Here is a 17329-nt window from a genome sequence, read left to right on the forward strand (position 1 = left end):
TTATCAATGATCTCATTTCATTCAGTTTTTATTCTTGTCACCTGATTGACATACAAATGTTTTTGAACAAATTCCTTACGAAACAAATACTGATCATGGATTCTAGATAAGGAAACAATTTGAGAAATTAAAAATTCACAATTTTCCACAAAAACTATTTCAGATTGTTTAAACAGATCAGGTGACATTATAATTGGTCTTTGGAAGCCAATATAGAAGCACCTTATAATAATTATTTCGATTTGTTTAGAAGCAATTCAGTACGGACATTAGATAAATAAAACATTTGGGTATGCCAACAATTCTGATACTTGAATGCTAAGACTTAAATTAAGCTTTTAATACAAAAAAATTAAAACATTAGAAAAAAATAATAACATTAGAGGGTATTAAAGCTGGTACTTTTTTGTGAATTAACAAATTAAAAAGGAACATAAAGGCTAGGGGATATCCCCCTCCCACTTTTAAAAACTTAGATACTTAAGAGATCATGTTTTGAAATATTCTAAGCATTATCTTATTTAATTTAGCTAATGTGTGAACACAATTTTTGATGAGGCAAGTTCAGCACTCGGTATACATTGCGTTTATCCTTTTGTGGGTTAATTAAACGAGTAAAATCAAAAGACATGCAAAACCACCAAAAGACACCAAGTGAACAAAATAAAATAAGTTAGTAGTGAAAACGTGCAATCAAACAGACAATACAAAAGGATATACACAATGTAATCTGAGTGCCAGTAACCTGTTGCAATGCATTAAGGAGTTTTCTGAGGGGGAACAAAGAAGAACCATTTAAACTTTTTAAGGTAGGTGACATAAAAGTGAGGGGAGAGGTCTTCAACAGTCCTTAAATTTTCCAACATTTTGGTACAGAGAAATTCATGAACAACTCCCGGTGATTCTTGAAACTTTCCAAAAGTTTTACATTCTTGAGTTTTTCTAATCGATTTAAAATTGTAAAGAAAATAACCCATTTTAGCTACATAGACATCTTAACTTTGTTAATTTCTCAAACATCCTAATTTTTTTGAAAGCGTTTAAAACTCTTGTATTTACTTAAATTAGTTATCATTGAAAAAAATGCACTATCAAGTTAAATGGCAACAGTGTTTTTGTTTCATTGGCAAATTGGCATGGGGCTTTAGCACTACCGCCAACACGCAAAAATGTTCACTGTAGATGAGACTTCCTCTTCATTGTACTTGTTTATTCTTTCTTGTTCCTTGAGTAAAACTAACTTAAGGAATTGGTAAAGGCAAGCGCAGAAAACAGGGTCATCGGTTCATCTGTTGGTCTTCCTTGCTTGCTTCTTCCGGTTCTTGGTTTCTGATGAGACTATCCTTGTCCATAGAGAGATAAGCTTCGTCATTGTCCAGTCTCATCCAAGCTTGGTTGTCCTCATGTTCTAAAACTTGACAAAGAGGATAAGCCGGCAAGCAAACTTTAGAACTTTTATTCACAGAGGAAATCAAGCATTTTATACTTTGTAGTGGGGGGGGGGACAAGGTATCAAAGGAAAAACAAATTGCAGTCTTCATACCTTGGTCTCTTTCTTGCACCTCAAGAATTAGTAATGTCCAGCTCGGCAAGGAGGGTCAGGCATCTGTCGGTCTTTCCAGCATCTGGTTCCTTGGCATTCATTTGTGGAGAAGCTTCATCCTCTTAAAGTCAACACGTAAGATTCTCTTCCTTGTCAAGCATGTTACATCCAGTTGCAGAATCCATCTGGTTCAGTTGCAGAAGGTCCTTTATGATTTAAACAAAACAAAAAATATCGACTTAGGCTAGCTAGGTTATGTGTTATTGGCATGTTTTCATTTCCACTTGTTATTCAGACTATACGAGGCAATGTGACTTCCCTTTCGATGATCGATCTCCATAACATTGGAGTTCAAGCTCTTGGAAAAGGGTCAAGAGGGTTGCACTCGTTTAAAGCGGTAACACATCAAGCATTGTCATGTGATTAACTTCCAGCTGTTTTGAAAATGTTCCAGACATTGCCACCGAGGTTTTCCCTCGATTTCTAACCATACTTTTGTGCTATATGTATTGCTCGTCTGGAACTTATCTTTGTTAAAATCAAATGTTACTAAGACATTTCTTGGTTTTCCTTTCTACTAGTGCTTCTGATACCTCAGTTTCATATCGTCTTAAAAATGGATTCAAATGACGAAAGGAAACAATTGAATTATTACGAAATTGCAGTCTTATGACATTCCCTTCAGCTTAAATGTATTCCTTTTCTTTCAAGGAAGTCTTGCCAACAAGTCTTGCGAGCAAGTCTCGCGAGAAAGTCTCGCAAGCAAGAGTAAACTAATATTAAAACTAACCTCAAGAATCAGTAATGGGAAGCCCAGCAAGCAGGTCATCCGTTCATCTGTCGGTCCTCCTCCCTGCTTCCGGTTCCTAGGTTGTCTGCATGGATGGTGTTTTTGAAATTGGGGCCATGTCCTCTCATCCTCACTAACTGAAGCAGCCTCGTCATCCAGCCAGTTAGTGCTCCTTTTGTAAAGTACAGAAAGAGGAGAGACACTTTGAATTAACCAAACAAACCAATGCTCCACCACCAGTACTTTTTCTTTTTGTTGAAAACTCCAAAAGAGCTCAAGATCACCCATTTTGATTCGACTTGCTCAGGTATATAAACTAACCTCAAGAAACAGTAATGGGAAGCCCAGCAAGCAGGTCATCCGTTCATCTGTCGGTCCTCCTCCCTGCTGCCGGTTCCTAGGTTTTGTCTGCATGGATGATGTTTTTGAAGGTGGGGTCTTATCCTTTCATCCTCACCGACTGAAGCAGCCTCGTCATCCAGCGTGTCTGTCAGTGCTCCTTTTTTAAGGCATAGAAAGGGGAAAAGAAACCTTGAATTAATCCAACAAGGCAATGCTCCACCGCCAATACTCTTTCTTTGTGGAAAAACATCAAAAGAGCTCCAGATCACCCAATTTGATTCGACTTGCTCGAGTTGATTTTTAAGTGTACATATAAACTAACCTCAAGAATCAGTAATGGGAAGCCCAGCAAGCAGGTCATCCGTTCATCTGTCGGTCCTCCTCCCTGCTTCCGGTTCCTCGAGTTTCTGTGTGTGATGAGGCTGTGGGAGGGTCCATTTTCGTCCTGACTAAGCAGCCTAGCTCATCCAGTCTGCATGTCTCCACTTTTAGATCCTCATTTTCTCCGATGAAAGCTGCAACTCTTTCCTAAGTTAACAGGGGTGCGAAAACACTGGGCCTAGCCCATTTGTTACTGAAGAGAAACATTCCAATGCAGCCAATAACTATGTCTAATAAAAGCTTACCTGCAACCTTAGGAATGAATGATTTTACCCGTGTTTACCATGCATGTTTATTTCAATGTTTTCCATGATTTTCTTTTAAAAACAGACACGATTATTTTGTTATAATGCACACTCATGGTGCCGCCCACAATGTACAAAAATGTGTCGACACTGCTAATGCAGTATTCTTTCCTAATGCATCCTGCACACGTATATAGTTCTGCGGAAAAAGAAGGTCTTAAAAATGACGATGTAGTTACCGTAAATCCTGTCATTTTGGTCACCGACTTTTTCGTTCGACATGGCGATTATTAATTTTTTTTGTAACACCGCTGTAAATTTTGCCGTAATTTTGCCGTATTTTCCGCCGTTTTGTTTGTTTTACTGTTGTCATTTTCCCCACCGTTTCCCCAAAATTGGTTTCCGACTTTTTTTTATAAGCTGTGAGTGCTGCAGTTGCTATCGATCCGCTGTAGATAAGATTTTATCATAATTCCCGTCATTTTTTTTCTGTGGCATGGCCACTTTTTGCATTGTGTCGAAGTTGGGAAATGAGCAGCCTCCTCGCCTATATTTGCGACTGAACGGTTTTTACCGCTTCGATTTTTGATGTAATTTTCGTCATTTTCATAGCCATCTGTTGAAGGCGGAGTAGTATTTCTACAAAAGAAATTATCCACACACGTTGTGATTTTAGACCGACTTGATTTTTTTTTTCAATTTTCGTCCAATATTTTTTGTTCGACATGGCGATTATTAATTTCTTTTTTTTAACACCGCTATAAATTTTGCCGTATTTTTTTACGGTTTTTACCGCTTCGATTTTTGATGTAATTTTCGTCATTTTCATAGCCATCTGTTGGAGGCGGAGTAGTATTTCTACGAAAGAATTGATCCATACACGATGTGATTTTAGACCGACTTGATTTTTTTTCTTCTTTTCGACCAATATTTTTTGTTCGACATGGCGATTATTCATTTCTTTTTTAACACCGCTGTAAATTTTGCCGTAATTTTCGCCGTTTTATTTTTTTTGCTGTCATTTTCCCCACCTTTTTTTCCCCACCGTAATATTTTACGGTTTTTACCGCTTCGATTTTTGATGTAATTTTTGTCATTTTCATAGCCATCTGTTGGAGGTGGAGTAGTATTTCCACGAAAGAATTTATCCACACACGATGTGATTTTAGACCGACTTGATATTTTTTCTTCAATTTTCGTCCAATATTTTTTGTTCGACATGGCGATTATTCATTTCTTTTTTAACACCGCTGTAAATTTTGCCGTAATTTCCGCCGTTTTATTTGTTTTGCTGTTGTCATTTTCCCCACCGTTTTCCCAAAATTAGTTTTCCGACTTTTTATGAAGCTGGCAGTGTTGCAGTTGCTACCGATCCGCTGCCAGTAAGATTTTATCATAATTTCCGTCAATTTTTTTTATGTAGCATGGCCGCATTTTGCATTGTGTCGAAGTTGGGAAATAAGCAGCCTCCTCGCCTATATTTGTGACTGAACGGTTTTTACCGCTTCGATATTTGATGTAATTTTCGTCATTTTCATAGCCATCTGTTGGAGGCGGAGTAGTATTTCAACGAAAGAATTTATCCACACACGATGTGAATTTAGACCGACTTGATTTTTTTTTCAATTTTCGTCCAATATTTTTTGTTCGACATGGCGATTATTCATTTCTGTTTTAACACCGCTGTAAATTTTGCCGTAATTTTCGCCGTTTTATTTGTTCTGTTGTCATTTTCCCCACCGTTTTCCCCAAATTAGTTTTCCGACTATTTTGAAGCGGTGTTGCAGTTGCTACCGATCCGGCCCGCTACCGATCCGACCCGCTGCCGATAAGATGTCATCATAATTTCCGTCATTTTTCTGTATAGCCTAGCCACATTTTGCATACTGTCGAAGTTGAAAAATTAGCGGCCTGCTTGCCAAGTCTGTCTCCACTTTTACATCATTACTTCCTATGAAAGCTTCCAATTTTTCCCAAGTGTACAGGGGTACGAAAACACTGGGCAGAGCCCATTTGTTATTGAAGTCACAAAATTACATGCATCAATGTTTAAGATTAGCTGTAACCTGGTCATGGTTTTGACCCAATGGGAACCAACGATTCTACCCATGGTTACAATGATTACTTCAATGTTCTCATTATTTACTTGTAAACACAGACTAGATTATTCATTTCAATGCACACAACATATGTGCCGACGCTAATAATGGCAGGTTGCCTTGGAAACCGCATATAACTCGCACACGAACATTCAAGAAATTCACATGACCTTTAGATGACAAAATGATGCCATCTTTATCCTTGCCGATCCCTTCTTAATCGGACTTACATAAAACATATACGGCAGAAGGAGGTTTTGTAGGCCCTAATTACAAAAAAAAATAACACCACACAAAAATGATTATGTTATGTCGTGCGACTGTAAACGTGTCGCGTGTCTTAATACTTTTCTTTTTCTTCTTTGGAAATCACGTATAGGCCCAAGTGTGGTATACTCATAGCCACTCAATGGACACAAAGACTTGATTGTCAATATCATAAACCCATGATTTTAAAAATATCACTGATTGCTGGTCTTAGTTTTAACTCACTACCACAGCGCTGCTATTTGGGCCGTTAGTTTCGCTGACAAAATTACAGACAAAGACAAATAACAATCTACTATAAGGACCATCAATTGTCTCATTTCATTCAGTTTTTCGCAGTTTTTCCCCTTTAATAAACAGCACAGAGATCAAGTCTCATTCCAAGCCGATGCTTGATTGTCGGCCTTACGTTATCAAATGTCAACGTAAGACAACCAAATGAGTAACTAAAGGATAAAATATACTTTTTGACTATGTATCTCTGCCGATTTTCTAAATCGGCCTTACAGAAATGACGTACATGAACTAAACGTTGAAAAAAATTACAAGAACACAAAGAAGTGTCGCACGTCTTATACATCCCTAAGTCGGCCATTTTCTGAAATCGCTTGTTGACCACATTTAAGTTGTACCCTGTCACATGCATAACTTGGTTTGTTTTTTTTGGGCCGCTAGGTCTTTTGAAGGCAAACTTCTCGACGATGTCACTAATTTTCTTTATTTTTGCTGACGAATATACTTTTAAGATGTAGTGAAGATCAGCAGGGGAAAAAATGCCTTTAAATACCGATGGAAATGAAAGTCAGTCATATTGTTTTAGTTCGATATGATCTACTTTTCTTTCCGTAGTTTCCGTCAGATTTGATTTTGTTTTGCTGCCGTCATTTTTCACGCCGTTTGGCCAAAATTCGCTTTCCGACTTTTTGAAGCAGTGTAGTACCGGTAGTTGCTGCCCATCATAACTTCAAAATTGTTTGATCACAATTTCAGTCACTTTACTTTGGCCAATTTTTGAATGACATCGAAGTTTAGGAAAATTTACACCGATTTTCAAGTATTTATTTCTTTCGCGGCCACTGTTCAGTTTTGCCGTAATATTCGTCGCTTTAATTTCGTTGTTTCCGCGACTGATTTGTTTTTACTTTGTAGGTAAGAATAATAACTCTGAAATCAAGTATTACCGGTATTCTCTCAACAGCGCTGTGATTTTTTTGGCCGTATGTTCGGTACTTTACTTATTTGCCGGTTTGATTTTCGGTGTAATTTTCTTAATTTTCCAAGCCACGTGTAGGAAGCGGAGTGATATTTCTGCGATAAGAAAATTCCACGTTCGATGTGATTTTCGCTGTAATTTATTTCACACCGATTTCATTTTTTGGTTTTCAATTTTCTTCACACACGTATAGTCAAATATTTCGGGTAGGTATCGCAGTAACGGTAAAAAACAACACTGATTTCAGTCATTATTTCTTCAAATATCGCTGTAAAGTTGGTGTGAAAAGTCGTACTTTCGTCGTTTTATATGTGTTTTTAATGACTTTGCAAAATATGCAGTCTGATTTCTGATCCAATATTCTGCAAGTTAACTGTGGAGGTTTCCTTGTCCAGATACAGCTTCGTCATTGTCCAATCTCATCCAAGCTTGGCGCCCTCATCTTCTAAAAACATGACAAACAAAATAAACAAGCAAACTTTAGAATTTATATTTAAAGGGGAAATCAAGCACCGTGTAATAGGGAGGGACAAACATAGTATCAAAGGAATAACACATTTTTTTTTCAAGAACTTCATCCCGTCTCTTTTCGTTTTCAAAGTAAATTCACCTCAAGAATCAGCAATGACCAGCCCGGCCGGCGGAGTCAGTCATCCGTCGGTCCTCCCTGCGTACGATGGCTTGAGGAAGGCTCATTCTCATCTCAGTAGAGCAATTCCCTCATTAGTCAGTGGTCCTCATTTCTCTAATTGGATTCAAATAACGAAAGGAAATATCTGAATTATTATTTAGAAATATTGTGCAAGGTAAGGCTAGATAGTGAAAAAACACACTTTGAATTGACCCCACAAAGCAATGCCACGATTACATAAAAGACAGCCAGATCGCCCATTGTGATTAGTTTCTGCGACTTGCTTGTTCCTGTTTAGTTTTAAGCACGTGTAAACTAACCTCAAGAATCAGTAATGGGAAGCCCGGCAAGCAGGTCATCCGTTCATCTGTCGGTCCTCCTCCCTGCTTCCGGTTCCTCGAGTTTCTGTGTGATGAGGCTGTTGGAAAGAAAACTTTGAATAACCTCACAAAGCAAAGCCCCGCTACAAGCAAGCAGATCACCCATTTTGATTAGTTCTTTGACTTGATTGTTTCTGTTTAAGTACATGTAAACAAACCTGATAATCAGTAATGGGAAGCCCGGCAAGCAGGTCATCCGTTCATCTGTCGGTCCTCCTCCCTGCTTCCGGTTCCTCGAGTTTCTGTTTGATGAGGCTGTTGTAGCCTTGGAGGGTCCGTCCAGACAAAGCAGCCTAGCTCATCCAGTCTGTCTCAACTTGTAAATTTTTTAGCTGCAAATAGAACACTCTGGGCCTAGCCCATTTGTTACTGAAGTGAAACATTCCAATGCATCCAATAATTATGTGTAAGCCTACCTCACCTGGTCATGGTTTTGACCCAATGGAAACTAAACGATTCTACCCAATATTTACTTCTTAAAACAGACATGATTATTTGTCAGAATGCACAAACATGTGCCGACGCTGATAATGGCAGGTTGCCTTGGAAACCGCATATAGCTCACGCATTATAAACAAACATTCAAGAAATTCACATGACTTTAAGATGACAAAATATCATCTTAATCCTTGCCGATCCCTTCCAAATCGGACTTACATTAAACATACGGCGGAAGGAGGGCAAAAATTAACAAGGAAATAAGTATTGCAGCGACTAAACACCTGTCGCATGTCTTAAAATATCTTATCTTGAAATTTACGGTAAGTGTTTATTCTCATATCCGCCCAAAGATTTGATTGTGAAAGTTCAATACCAATGATATTTAAGCAGATCCCGGGTATTAGCTATCTCTTCCCCTACCGCAGCGCTGTTATTTTGGCCGTAGAGTCTGAGCTTTTTCCTCGTTGAACACAACAGCCTTAATTTTAAGTCTCGTCCCAGCCGATTCTTGATGGTAGGCCTATGCCTTGCGTTATCGAAGGTCAGAGTAAGACTACCAACAGATCTTTCCAAATCGGACTTACAAAAATTCCACACAAATTTTTGTTTACTTGACTTACACAGATGCATAGGCCTACCTCGGTTTTTGCCATTCGTTTTCTTCGTAGGCAAACTTCTCGAAGATGTGCAATAATTTCCGTTATTTTTGAAGCCGAATACCTTTAATATGTGTAGTTCTGCGGGGAAGATATTTTTTGATGTGTAGTTCTGCGGGGAAGATTTTTTTTAAATAATTTCGCTGTAATTGCCGTAAATCCTGTCAGTTTAACGTTTGTCTTTGTTTCGAGATGGTGATTATTTTTTGCTGCCGTAATTTCTGCCATTTTAATTGTTTTGTTGCGGTCGTTTTTCGCACCGTTAACGTTTTGCCAAAATTTGCTTTCCGACCATTTGAAGCCGATGAGATTTTTATCAAAATTTCGGTCATTTCTATTTTTTATTAAATTTACACAGATTTCAAGTACACTTCTTTCGCCACCGCTGTATTTTTTTTTTTTACCTGTAATTTTCGTCATTTTAATTTTCGTCACTTTGATTTGGGTATTTCCGTAACCGATTTTGTTTTTATTTGTATGTGCGAAAATAACACTGATCTCGAGTATAATTTCTCTCACTATAGCGTCGATTGTTTTAATTTGGTGGGTGTTTTGTGGGTTTTTTTATATTTGTTTTTGCAATATGTTGTCACTGAACATTTTTGCCGCTTCGAGATTTGGTGTTGGTCTCGTCATTTTCTTAGCCATCTCCTGGAGGCGGAGTAGTATTTCTACGTAAAGGAGTTATCCACTTACGATGTGATTTAAGATGATAGGAATATTATTTTGTTTTCAATTTTCGTAGCAGCCTCCTATCTCCGCTTATAGATCCTCATTTTCTTCGATGAAAGCTGCAAGTCTTTCCTCAGTGAACAGGGGTACGAAAACACGGGGCCAAGCTTCAGCTAACATTTTGTTACATGAAGTGAAACATTACCATACAATGTACATGCAATGACTATCTATCAGCTTACCTGTAGCCTGTCATGGTAAACGACCCTGTGGAAAGTAACGATTGTACCTGCATACTTACAAAGTTTACTTCAATGTTTTCAATATTGCTTTTGAAAACAGACTAACTCACCTACGATCATGCAAGAAATTCACATGACTTTAAAGATGTCAAGATAAGATCTTCATCCTTGCCGATTCCTTCCAAATCGGACTTACGTTAAACATACGGCGGAAGGAGAGTTACACGTCGGCCCTAATTACAACACTAGAAATGAAATGTGTTATTATGCAACTCTACACACAATGCGACTCTACACGTGTCGCGTGTCTCACTTTCTTTGGAAATTACGGTAAGTGCGGTATAATAAGCCACACAAATATTTGATTGTGAATGTCATGACCCGATGATATTAAAACTATCAATGATTGCAGGTCATTGCTAACTCAATACCGCAGCGATGTTATTTTGGCCGTACGATTCTGTTCTGATCCTTGAATAAAACAACACTGATGTCAAACCTCATTCTAAGCCGATGCTTGATGATCGGACTTGCGTTATCACAGGTCAAATACCAAATAAGTAGCTTAAGGATAAAGTATATATTTTAATAATCAGGTGTCCCTGCCGATCTTTCTAAATCGGACTTATAAAAAAAATGATGAATATGAAGTTTGAAAGTTACAACATGAAGAAATGTCGTATGCGACTATAAACATGTCGCACGTCTGACTGCATTCCCCCACACCTTTTTGTAACTCAGATACATACCTCGTTGCCATTAGTTTTCTTTGTAGCTGTCGTTTTTTTCCACCGTTTTGCCAAAATTCTTTTTCCGACTAGTTGAAGCTGATGATTTTTATCGAAATTTCTGTCATTTTTATGGCCAATATATCAGGAAAATATTTGAAGGGATAAGAAAATCACACATTTTCATTGTTTTCTGACTATTTGCAGCAGATGGGATGTGTATCAAATTTTCCGTCATTTTCATTATGGCCAATTTATTAAGAAAATCAACGGCGATTTCAAGTACACATTTCGCCGCCGTTGTTAAAGTTTTGCCATGATTTTCGTCATTATAATTTTCGCCACTTTAATTTGGGTATTTCCGTAACCGATTTTTGTGTGAGTGTAAAAAATTACACTGATAATCAAGTTTAATTTCTCTCACTAGCGCTGTGACTGAACAATTTGCCGCTTCGATTTTTCGATTTCATAGCCATCTGTTGAAGGCGGAGTAGTATTTCTACGAAAAGAATTTATCCACATACGATGTGATTTTTGACCGATTTGATTTTTTCTTCTTCAATTTTCGTCAAATATTTCGGGTACCATTGCAGTTGAAATACACCGATTTCTGGTACTATTTCTTTCAATACCGCCGTAATTTTGGCATAAGTTTCGTATTTTCGTCGTTATCGTTGCTGCTTCGGACCGTTTTTTTCCCCCGACGTTTAACACTGATCTCAAGTATTATTTTTTTCAACGTCTGTGTTAATTTTGCTGTGCTGTTTGTTGTATGCCGCAACGATCCGCAACGATCGAGTTGATTAAGACAATTTTCATTTGTTCTTTTATCAAAGACACAACATACAGAGACAATAAAACGAAATAAAATCACACCACAGAGAGAGCAATACACAATGGCAACACAATACAATACACATATCAATTGTCCCGATGATGTGCAAAGAGTTTGATATGATAAAATGGCAAGCATGCAACATGAACAATGAAAAAAGTACACATTGCCATAATTTGAGGGTTAAAAAAGAAAGAAATTCCTCTGAAATAAACCTCTTTTTACCGACAGATATATAAAGGACCAGCCAAAGTCCGTATTGATGATAGCTTAGATATTGTTAATCTTAACTCGTGCTCTAAAACATTTTATACCATCATAAAGAACTTTCTCTGTCTGTACTTGTTCTCATAATTTCCAAACGAACAAGGACCAGCCAATGCCGTATTGATTGCTTAGATTTCAGCTCTTAAGCATTAATACAATCATAAAGAAATTAAATCGTCGCCGATGAACAACCCAAAGGGAATTATTACTTTCAAAGAGTTATCCCGTTACAAATAGACCTGCATTGTTATCTCTTGCGTACAAAGTACCAGCCAACGTCCTTATATCAAAAGGCAGTATTCCAGTGGATTGATAAAATATCACAAAACCACAATCAATCAATTACAAAATCAGTTTTGAATTTACGATTAAAGTTTCTGATACTGAAAAAATACACCAGTACTTTCAATTTTAGGGGGAATATAAAATGTTTGACAATGCAGAAGGCACAGTGTCTTCATTTTATTTAAATTGTAATTGATTTCGTTTGCATTTTATTCTTCTTTTTATTTTAAAGAAAATCTCTGAACGAACTTTGAGGATTTGAGGGGTTATCTATAACAGAAAATCGTTCGAAAACATATACCAATTGCGTAGAATTTAATACTAAGTACAATGACTAAGTACAGGTGACCCCGACCCCCTCCCTGTCCCCCAGCCCCTCCCATCACGCTGCCTGCAGGCTCAATGTGCGCATGCTCGCAGCGGACTATGCTTGCTCTCTAATAACACTATTCATTAGCCTACACCTTTCTAAACATTTCCCTAGATTTTATCACCGAAAATAATTATTGGAAGCGCAGTACACGAAATCGCGTGGGTACGGAGACCTACAGGAGACATGGAGATTTGTTTTCTTGTTAGGTAGCCCATTACGTGATATTATCACGTACGTTTAATGTACATGATAATAAAACGTAATAATGTTTTTATCGCATACGTACTTGATAAAATAATACGAGGTACATGTCCGTACCTGAGGCTGATAGTAACATGCCCGTACGTACGTCATAATATCACGTACTTAATTGTATTATGCGTATGTACGTGATAATAGTACGTGTGCAATTTAATTGCATATCACGTGATAATAAAACGTACCTACATAATATCTGTCACGTACGTGATATTAGGTACGTACCTGACGTGTATACATCAGCATCTACATGAGTAATAATTATCACGTACGTACGTAATATTTATCACGGTAAGGCCTATACGTGAAAATATTACGCAAGTGTGTTATAATTATCACGGTATGATTTTTACGCATCATGCAAGATCATAGATTATCACGTACGTGCGTAATAATTATCACGTTTATACGTGATAATATTACGCAAGTACGAAATAATAGATCATTACGTACGTATGCAATTAGCAGTTGGTATGTTGACCAACATTGGGCTACGTACTAGCCCATTTGCCCAACCTTTTTTTGGGTTTATTTTGAATTTTCCTTGGATTTCACTTCGACACTTTGGCTTGGATTTCGTTCAGAACCGACAAGTTTACCACCAAACCCTCGCGACTGAAAATGCGATAAAATTCGGTACGGAGGTTTCCAAACGAAAACGCGTATACGAATTCCGAGAGCATGTCGCCGAATTTTAACAGCCTAACCTACAACCTACACCCTCCCGACTAATTTAACAAAGTAACTGCAGCGGCTGCCTAGCGCTGCTTATCGCATGCCGGAGCTGCGTCTGCACCCAAACTTACCACTTTCTCGTTTGCCCAGAATGCTGATTAGTTTAATTGCCTAATACATTTTTTAGTTTTGGACACTTAAGTTGCATGGAGAACGTTGAATGTCTATAAAAGGGAGTGGTTTAAAACAAGGAAGTCAATGTGACAATGCATGCAAGAGATACTGTCACGGTTTTTCTCTCTCATATTTTATGTCCCCAAATTTTTAAATTTTAATTAATTTGTTTCATTAGTTTTGATTAAATTATCTCGCGGCAGCGTTCTAATCATAAACATACAAATTAATATCAAAGAAAAGCAATATTAATTTTGAGTTATCAAAGCCTTTCGTTTGCTTGACATTTTGGGAATTTTTCTGCACTGAATTTTTCTTTCTGTGAATTTTAAATCAGTTATAATTGAAAATACTGGTGTAACTTAGTGACGGTATTTCTGAATTATTCAGGGACAATTTGAAAAAACTCTTCCACTGGAATACTACCTTTAGAGAAAAATTACAACATCTCAAAAAGTTCTAAATAGGTCGAATGCGCCCGATCGGAGCTGACTACGCCCACCAGCCGTCAGACATCCGAGGCGAGTGTTTGTTGGAGAGGGCGCCCTATACTAGGCCTGTGACAAAAACAAAAAAAGTCCAGAATTTGGACATGTCACTGAACGGGATTAACAAGAAAATCGCTGAATTACTAATTGATAATGGGAAAAAAAATAAGGCTTACACTTTAATAGATTGAATAACATTGAACTAAGCAGAACTTCACTCTTTTAAATGACGTTCCTTTACTCTAAACATTATTTTAAAAATTACACGATACTTATAAAGCAATACATGAAGCACAATAAGTACCGTACACTCTAAATGAAAGTATCATTTTTCCGAATCACACTGAACAGATTATGATTTGTTTCTTAAAAGTAAACCAAGGTTCGGAACCTTACATAAAATGTTCATTAATATAACGTACCTCTTCTACTCTTCTGAAGACGTGTAACTTTGCCCCTCTTTGCGCTGATCTTGGTGGAAGTGATGGCGATGTTTTTGCTACCAGCCAGCACCTAACACACATGAATGTTCAATTAAAATAAACTTTCGTAGCTGAACTTTTAAATTAGCTACGTATTATAGTTGAGTAGTACTCAGGCCAGATATCCCGTGATATAGGAGTATGAACTGCATCAAGTAAACGTAAAGTAATGTATGAGTGTAAAGAGCTAGCACGAAAGTGTAGGCCTATACCCTGGCCCTGTACTGAAACAACTAGTCTAAGATGACGCCTCACATGCTACACCTAGTGGTCAATGAGGCATGTATTTAACAATAGGTGAAGATATTCTAAACATGTTATTTGCATAATGTGCATCTGGCACAGGCCTGGGGTGTTTTAGAAACGAGAACCAGATACAGAATGTTAATGACTTAATCCTAAAGGGCGATTACTTTGGTCGCCAGACTTTATTGAGAGGGGTGGCGTCCCGCGGTTTGCAATTACTGATCAACTTGGTTGAATTAATGTGCCTTAGTCTTGAACCATATGAAGTTGGCACAGAATTTGGAAGAAGAATTAAAACAATTGCTCATTAAAGTAAATTGTGGCAGACGAAAACAAATGTACTCCACTCTAATTTGGCGGGTTAAAAATATAGACTTGCACCGAAGCAGTTCACAACCGGTTCTATAGACTTTGCTATATCCGGTCGCAATTGACCTTGCGACGACACAGTTCAGTCGGCGACTGACTTTTCAGGATTTGTTTGCTTGATGCCGACGGTTCCGTCGTGGCGCAAGCAAATCGCGGGTCGACCTGAGGCCGGCTTTATGGCACAAATTGTCGCGATTTCCGTTCAAATCCGTTCCCCCCCCCCCCAAATCGGGCCCCAAGAGGTTGTCAATTGTTTTTGCTTCTTTTGGGGGTATTTTTTTTAGTCCCACGATTTTATCGTGGTGATGTGTATGTGGCGAGTATTTTCGAGTAGTAGGTGTGTAAATGGCGCCACCAACGTCAAAATAGTCCGTCCCCCCCCCCCCCCCGGGGCACGTCAAGAAATCGTCAACGTAAAGATGCCCCTAGCTCAAACGTTTAAACAAGTAGAAAAGATCAACAGTGAACAAGAAATAATCCTTTTCAATTAATTGTTTCGTTACATCTTGTTTTCTCATATCAGTTAATTTGTAACATTGTAAATTTTACAGTCATCAAGATTTTTGGGGGGAAAGGAACCTCGGAGGAAAATAGGAAAATATATCGATTAACCATTCTTACTAATTTAAATGACCAAAAGATGAAAGCCATTGCCCATAAACGAATAAGAAACGAAAAGCATGGCTATACGTTATAAGCGCAAAGATGTTCGCTAATTCGAATGCGTCAATCGTCAAAAGGTTGCAAAGACTTTATTTAAGTCTGCTACAAATTAAGTCTTGAATGCACCAAAACGAAATAGGATGCACGAAAACGAACATTCAGTGCAAAATCTTGGCTGCGTAAAAATGAAATTGAATGAACCCAAAATGAAAAAGAAACCCCAATTTGACCACATGTGCAAAACTCACGCGAAATTGAATGGCTGATAATAAAACTGATTAGAAAAATTTGGAAAATCGCCGGGAAAACCTATAAAAACTCGCCTCAAGTTGAGAACAGACCGCCCGAACTCGGAGTCGGACAGCCATTGAGTGAGAAAAGGTTTCTGACTGTGTCAATAGGGGGCGCTGTTTCTAATTTTTTTTTCTCCTGTAGAAATTTCGGCGTTTGTTTTTCTCCTGTAGAATTTTCGGCGTTTTATCCCAGATTTTCTCATTCCCAAACAAACTGTGGATCGGTGAACAAAGTTTTTTTCGATATGGTACACCATAATCTACATGTCTTTGAAGTTTTATAAAATTCGGCGAACCAGACCGCGTGGCGAGTGAAAAAAGGCCTCGTCCCGCGGACTATACATGTATACCTATATCGCCCTGTCAAAAATGGCCGGTGACTGCCAGCGCTAATGCATTGTGGGTATATATCGGTCATTAATCTTTCTCATAAGAAAAAAGTATCATTCAACACAACAAACACTCAGTGACATAGAATCAGGGGCGGATCCAGGAATTTTTGCAGAGGAGGGAGGGTCATCAGCAAAACAATGCTGAAATGTGGACAATTTTCTTTCTCCGGACACTGAAATCAATAGGGGGAGCTAGGAAGGTCATACCATACTTTCAAATGCACACTTTCATTATTACAGAATAGCTGTACAAATTTACCCCGTAAGCCAGCTGGCTCTGTCTGAATTTTGCAACGACGGACATTATTACCAGTACAATTATTTGGGTGTCATAGCAGGAGGAGGTTCACTCACTTTCAAATGTATTTCTATGGGGAAAAAATGAATCAGAGCTGGGACTCTCCCCCCCCCCCCCGATCCGCGCCTAAGAAGCAAGAAAATAATCCACATCTATTCTAAGTTATCATATCCAGGGCGAGAGAGATGCTAAGTACATGTATAGCACTGCCGACACGATGCCCTCAATCTAGCCGCGTGGGGGCTACAGGAATTATTACATTTCAAGGTCAATCCCGGCCCCTCGTGATCGCGTGTTCTACAATAAGTTCTGCCTCCCAACCCGTACCTCCCACCTACATGCGGTAATTTCTTTCCCACCTCCGTCCGGCAGCTGGTTTATAGTTGGCCGGCCCATTACAGATCGATTTCCTTTCTTCCGTACTTTTTCACCTCTGTCAGGGCCTATGCTTCCTCTGTGATGACTAATAGCAAATGCATGTACAATGGTACAACTACAATGAATATGCAAAGTCGTCCTTCAAGTGACTAATAGCAAATGCATGTACATGTACATTGTACAACTAGTACATTGAATATGCAAAGTCCTTCAAGTAACTTTT

At 38.3% G+C, this 17329-nt stretch overlaps 2 long non-coding RNA genes across 2 annotated transcripts; both read right to left on the bottom strand.

Annotated features, from left to right (window-relative positions):
* LOC119746192 lies at positions 1-4272 on the bottom strand. The gene is made up of 3 exons (XR_005273705.1): positions 2998-4272; positions 1544-1749; positions 1-1414 (listed from the first exon to the last, which is right to left on the bottom strand). It is a non-coding gene; the product is annotated as an uncharacterized LOC119746192 (long non-coding RNA).
* Positions 4273-6219: 1947 nt separating this feature from the next.
* On the bottom strand, positions 6220-7875 carry LOC119746193. The gene is made up of 3 exons (XR_005273706.1): positions 7832-7875; positions 7491-7625; positions 6220-7325 (listed from the first exon to the last, which is right to left on the bottom strand). It is a non-coding gene; the product is annotated as an uncharacterized LOC119746193 (long non-coding RNA).
* Between the last annotated feature and the right edge of the window lie 9454 nt (positions 7876-17329).

Source organism: Patiria miniata, unplaced genomic scaffold (genome assembly GCF_015706575.1).
Source record: "Patiria miniata isolate m_02_andy unplaced genomic scaffold, ASM1570657v1 HiC_scaffold_7, whole genome shotgun sequence".
NCBI lineage: Eukaryota > Metazoa > Echinodermata > Asteroidea > Valvatida > Asterinidae > Patiria > Patiria miniata.